The sequence below is a fragment of the Elephantulus edwardii genome, unplaced genomic scaffold (genome assembly GCF_000299155.1).
Source record: "Elephantulus edwardii isolate Elephantulus edwardi_28Jun2011 unplaced genomic scaffold, EleEdw1.0 scaffold00208, whole genome shotgun sequence".
Classification (NCBI taxonomy): domain Eukaryota; kingdom Metazoa; phylum Chordata; class Mammalia; order Macroscelidea; family Macroscelididae; genus Elephantulus; species Elephantulus edwardii.
The window spans coordinates 3,169,877-3,176,376 of record NW_006399958.1 but is presented as its reverse complement, the minus strand read 5'-3'; positions in this window follow the sequence as shown (position 1 = coordinate 3,176,376).

Here is a 6,500-nt window from a genome sequence, read left to right as displayed (position 1 = left end):
AAAAAAGTACTAAATGTTTGAATATTGCATATTTGAACTCCTTAGATAAGATAGTAATCAAAGCATCAGAACCATCAGTTATATTTATTTAATGGTATACACGTTTATTCATTTTCTTCCTAACTTAGGGCTCTAACCCTTCTCTTAGGATAAAGGATTTGAGGGTAAAGCTTGTCCCCTCATTCTCTAAACACCCATGCACATGCCCAACATGTCATCAATATTTATGTATTTATAAAACAAAAGGATCTCCCGAGTGCCTTGGCAGAAAGTGGTCTACACACACAAACAAATACTCAGACATAAAGAGAAACGGAGTCTGAATCAAGAACACGACGTGGTATTTCTCGGTGGTGGTGGTGGTGTTAGGTGCTATAGAGCTGAGTAAGACTCGTAACAGCAGGTCTGAACCCTGTTCTATGCTCTGTCTTCCTCACACTTCCTGACACACTAGAGCCCATTGCGGGCCAGTCACCTCATCAATCCACCGGGCTGAAGGTCTTCGACCCTCCACCCTTCCAAGCATCCTGTCCCTCTCCGAGGAATAGCCCCTCCCAGCAACATGCCCAAAGAATGTGAGGTGAAAGCCTCATCATCCTCGCCTCCAAGGAGGACTCTGGCTGCCACCTCTCCAAGATATATCTGTTTATTTTCTTGTCCATCCTTGGGATGTTCAGGGCTCTTCTCCACCTCCCCAGCTCAAAGGCGTCAATTCTTCTTCTGTCTTCCTTATTCATCGTCCACCTCTCAGAAGCCTCGCAAGTGATCAGAAAGACCGTGGCCTTAATCAGAAGTACTTTTTTCACTATCCTGAGTAAAACAAGACAGCCACAGAGGGAAAAGAACTGTACTGTCGCACAAATCGACAAATACACGGGAACTGAGGATTATTTAGGTTTACCAAGGGAGGAAAATTAAACCCAATGTGGTCGACTGATTTTTGACTCCTGGCAACCCAGTAGGACAGAAGAGAATCGCCCCCACGGGGTTTCCATCCTTGTCAATCTTTAGCAGGAGATTGTAAAGTCTGTCTCCTCCAGAGCGGTCGATGGCTGACCTTTGGATTTGAAGCCCAATGCTTATTCTACCCTTTTCCACAGCTTCTGGGGAATTTTCCTTTCCGGGTGGACTCCGCGTTTATATCCATGCTTATGTTACAGGGGAGCGGTGAGGGGAACACGACTTGAAATGTTATAATTACTGTCATGAAATTGCAAAGGTGGAAGTTGTCTTTGACCTGATGGGAAATGTTGTGATGTACTCTCACCACAGGGCTGGCAGTGTCGTTAGGTAAACAACATACCTCAACCCCTGTCCCTTCCTGAGCCATCCTCGTCAACACACATCAGCTGTAGTTACCGTGTGTCAACTCACATGGTTGGAGGCGGGGGTCTGCCTCACCTTCACTGATCCTTCAAGAGAAAAGTCAAAGAATCAGGATAAAGTTTGAGACTCCCAGATTCTTCCTTGTACTCTCTTGTTTGTGTATGTGTATGTTGTTGAATTAATTTTAATGAACATTTCCGGAGACTTAGGATTTCCAGTCATTCATTGTTGCACTTTTCTCCCTGCCCACCCCTCTTCTCCTTGAAAAGTAAAAGAAAAACCCTTCATTGTTATGCAATCCCTCCCCCCAAGTCCACTCCACTGTGCAGCCTTCGTTCTGGACTCCTGTCATAACAATAATACCTAATCATAGATCCCTTTTAAACAGTTCTTTCTCTCCTCTGTTTCAATGCAGTGTACATTATTTGTCCCATCTTTCTCAGTCTTCCCCCAACCCCAATGTCAGTCCCGCTTTACAACAGTGGCCTTAGGCAATATTTGTCCTGTTATGACTGAGATATTTCACTCAGCATATGCCAAGGTCCTATAGAACTTCTAAACGAATTATGACAGTAAATTAATAAGGAATCTTTTGGTATGAAAAAAAAATGGTGGTGTTTCTTTCATACTCTCTGTCTTCCAATCACTTTTTTAAATTATTAATTTCAATGAAAATTTACAGACTTTGGATTTCCATTCATTCATTGTTGCACTTTTCTCCCTGCCTACCCCTCCCCCGCCCTGTTCATTCTTCTCTTTGAAAAGTAAAAGAAAAATTATTTCATTGTTATACAATCCCTCCCCCCAAGTCCACTCCATTACCCAGCCTTGGTTCAGGACTCCTGTCATGACAATAATACCTAATCATATATCCCTTTTAAACAGTTCTCTCCCTCATCTGTCTCAATGTAGCATACATTATTTATCCCCTCTTTCTCAGTCTCTCTCAACACTGATGTCAGTCCTGTTTTGCAGCAATGGCACCATGCAGTATTTGTCCTTTTATGACTGAGATATGTCACTCAGCATAACGTCCTCCAGGGTCACCCATTTTGAATAATATTGCATGAGTTCCTTGTTTTTCAGTGCAGTGTAGTATTCCATTGTGTGAATATACCGCAGCTTCTCTATCCATTCGTTTGTTGATGGGCACTTAGGGTTGTTTCCAACTCTTTGCTATCGTGAACAAAGCCACGATAAAAGATGGGTGTGCATTCAATCATTTTTGATGACTCATGGTCACTCTGTGGACACAGGAGAACAGCCCCTGATGACTTCCAGGGCTATAAACCTTTCCAGGTGATTGTCACGTCTTCCCACCTTTTCAGGTGGGTATCTGGCCACCGCACAGCTGTTGTTGTTATTTGTCAAGGCCCATGGCTTTGGCGTCTGCCCCCTTGTCTGTGTGCCTTTCTACTGACTCTAATGCACATTCATCCCACGTACAACAGAGAACACTGTCCACTCTCGGGCCACTCCTCCCCCCCACATTGGTCGCTTGGGTGTAGGTGGCACCCCACCTAACTGACAGAGGCCACCCCAGCAGAATAACCCAACCCCACCCCCCATCAGGTCAATTCTGCCCCAGAGCAACCCAGCCCTTTATCACTGATGATCATAAAATCGGACAGAGCAGAGAAAGACAAAGGAAGAAAGCTGAGGGTGGGTGTGGCCAGAACCCCGCCCTGGGCAAGTTTTCAGAGCGGAGGGATCCTGCAAGTATAAAAGGACTTGGAGCTGAAGGCTTGTTCTCTTTTCCTGGACTGATCCACTCCGCACCTTCCTAGGTGAGTATGGGCGCTTCCTTCCCCTTCACTTGGACCTTGGTTCTGTTCCCTCTCCTGGCCTGGGAACCCTGCCCTTTTCTGGGGTTTTTAATTCCAGCCATTACTTCTCAACTTGGTCTTCCTAGTACACTCTTGCCTTGCAATCCATAGTCAGTTGCATTCTCTGGGGTTGGTTTTGGTGTTTTTTTTCATTGGTTTGTTTTTCTTTTTTAGTGGGTTTTTTTGTTTTGTTTTTTAGTACCTTCCACCCTGGTAATGAAAAACCTTTGGCTCAGTTCTTAGCCACTTGGCTACTAGATAAAAAGTTAATGGTTCATGTCTAGCAGCCGCTGTGGAAAAGACAACTGCCGTGGCAGACAGAGCCTTCGAAATAAGAGGGTGATTCTCTTTTATTTTTTGCTGTTACAAACAAGAAGCCGCTCTGTGTGAGGGTTCCTGGGGGGGAAAGGGCATCATTAAAAGGTTAATGGTTTGGGTCAGCCTTTAGCCTTTTTTTTTTTTTCTTATCAAATCTCAAGTGTATTTGGTAGTCCTGTCTTCAATGTTGCTATGAATTCTAACTGACTTACTGGCAGTGGGCCTTTGTTGCTAATTTGTGAAGAGTCAGGGTTTTGTGGGTTTTTGGGTGTTTTTTTTGGGGGGGAGGTAGAATTGGATCTGACCAACACAGGAGGAGATTGTTCCTCCTTCTCCAGCAGAGCATCTGGTGGATTTGAACCGTGCACCTCTGGGATTGCAGTGCAGCTTCTTGTCACTAGGACACCAGAGTCAGGGGTTAATACCTTCCCAGGCAGGAGAAGCACCACCGACCCATAGGTAGGTATGTGGTTCGAATCCACCGTCTTTCTCTGGCAGTCTCAGCTTGTGGGTTTGAGAGATCAGGGAATCTTTGGAGCTCTATGAGACTTTGTACGCCGCCCTGTTGGGTAGAGGGTCGCCATGAATTCAGGAGTCAGAATTTTGGGGGGAGGTAGGGTCGGGAAGAATCGTGCAGGAGAAGGATGTAGGTGCCCTGGATGGGCGTTGTCCAAATCTTCGACCTTATGAAAGCGGACTGCCAAGGCTTAAGGAGCCACTGGGATTGAACCTCTAACCTTACAGTTAATAGCCAGATGTTTGGCCATCGCACCACCAAGGTGCCAAACCCCAATTTTTCTCCTAATGTCAACTAATGGTGATCCCCCATTTTTTGTGAGGTGTTTGGAATATTTTTGGTTTTGGTTTTTTGGTTTTGGTTTTTTTTGCCTCCACAACGGACAAAGTATTAAATGCCCAATTATTAATTTTAATGATAACTTAGAGACTTTAAATTTCCCAATCCTCCCCCGCCATGGAGTTTTAAAAATCTTCATTGCATGTTCTCCCACTCCCCACCCTGCCCCCAAGTCACTTTGCAAAGGGCTGTTGATTTAGATCAAAGTCTTAGAACCTGTGATAGGTTCAGGTTGTTGTGGTTTTTGAGTGGGGTTTTTGTTGTGTTGTTTTTTTTTTAAATATGGAACGTTAAGAACACAGCCAGGGATCCTTTTCCTTTCATTTTGGGGTTCTAAACGATTGCAGGAACCTGGAGGCCATCGATGAGGCAGGGCCTGACTGGACAAAGGCGTGGTCTGTCCTGACGCTTAACCCTGACAGCACTCTCTGGTGCTCTCCTGAAAGTGCTATCAACGGTTGAGTTCCAGGGACTGATAATAGCCATCTGGGAGCTTCCACCTGGGGACACCTTAGGCAAGGCTGCTGGCTGGTGGCCAGGTAACTGCCCTGCAGCGTGCAGAATCTACCTTCCATCTTCCATCGCTGCCGTGCTTGGTACTGTTCTACACCCAAGGCTCACCCCGGGTTTCTCAAAACTGGGGCACTCTCTGATATTCTAGGAAGAAAGTGCTCTCTCTTTTGGGAATCTCTGAGCTGAGAATTGCATCCGGACGTCAGGAGGGCCTCTTGGTGGGGTGCCCTCTGAACAGGGGACTCAGGGGGGCTGACAAAGAATTTTGCTTTGCTATCACAAAGGCACTGGTTCAAAGTGAACAGCTGCTCTGTGGGAGAAAGATGGGCAGTTTCCTCTTGTCCTGGCTTTGAAAACCCACTGGAGGGTCAGCTAGGAGTCCTTTTTTATGGCAACAAGAATGCCTTTTATATGGCATAGGGTTCCATATATGCTTTACCATGTAAGGGGTGTATCTTTTTTCATGCATTCCTTCATAGACTTTGTTTTATAACATGAGTGTGATTATTACCATGTTGAACCCTGACTACTTTTTTTTTCTTTGTGGTATACTGTCAAATCGATCCCACTGGCACAAGAGGAAACGGCCCCTCCTTTTTAAGCAGAGCATCTGGTGGATTCGAACCTGCACCCTTCAGTATTGCAGCACAGCTTCTTGCCAGAGGTACCTCATCTATTTTTTTTAACTTTCTATATTCCTTTCCCTTCAAGCAACTTTTACTTTTTATTATTGACTTTTTACTTTTTTTACTTTATTTTTATTTACTTTTATTTTTAATTAATTATGCTTATTTTTATTATCTTCCCATTGGTATTCCCCCCTCCCCCGTTGCTATTAAACCTACAAGATTGCTTCTAATTTGTAAACCTTCCTTTAGCTCTTTATAATATGGGTCCTATAGTATAAGGGTCTTTTTTTATTTGCCTTTCTTTAATGTTAATGAAAGTTTAGAGACTTAGGGTTTTCATTCATTGTTTGTGGCACTTCTCTCCTTTTCCACCTCTCCCCCCGGTTCACTCTTCTCCTTGAAAAGTAAAAATTCTTCATTTTTATGCAATCCCTTCTCCCAAGTCCATTCCACTGTGCAGCCTTCATTCTGGACTCCTGTCATAATAGTACCTAATCATATATCCCTTTAAACGGTTCTCTCCCTCATCTGTTTCAGTACAGTATTCATCATTCCTCCCCTCCTTATGTCTCTGTCTATCTCAATCCCGGTGTCAGTTTCGTTTTATGATAATGGCCCTATGCGATATCTGTCCTTTCGTGACTGAGATACTTCACTCAGCATGTCCTTCATGGTCATCCACTTTGCATAATATTTCACGAGTTCCTTGTTTTTCATGCTGCATAGTATTCCATTGTGTGAATCTGCCACGGCTTCTCCATCCATTCGTTTGTTGATGGACACCTGGGCTGTTTCCAGATCTTTGCTATTGTGAACAAAGCAGAAATAAACATGGGTGTGCGTATGTTTCTTGGTGATTATGGCTTTTGGGTATATTCCCAGTAGTATTGCTGGGTCAAATGGTATCTATTTGCAACTTTCATTGTTCATTGTTATGCAATCCCCACTCCACCCCACCTGAAATCCACTCCACTATGCAGTTTTCATTCTGGACTCTTGTCATGACAATAATATCTAATCATATATTTTTTC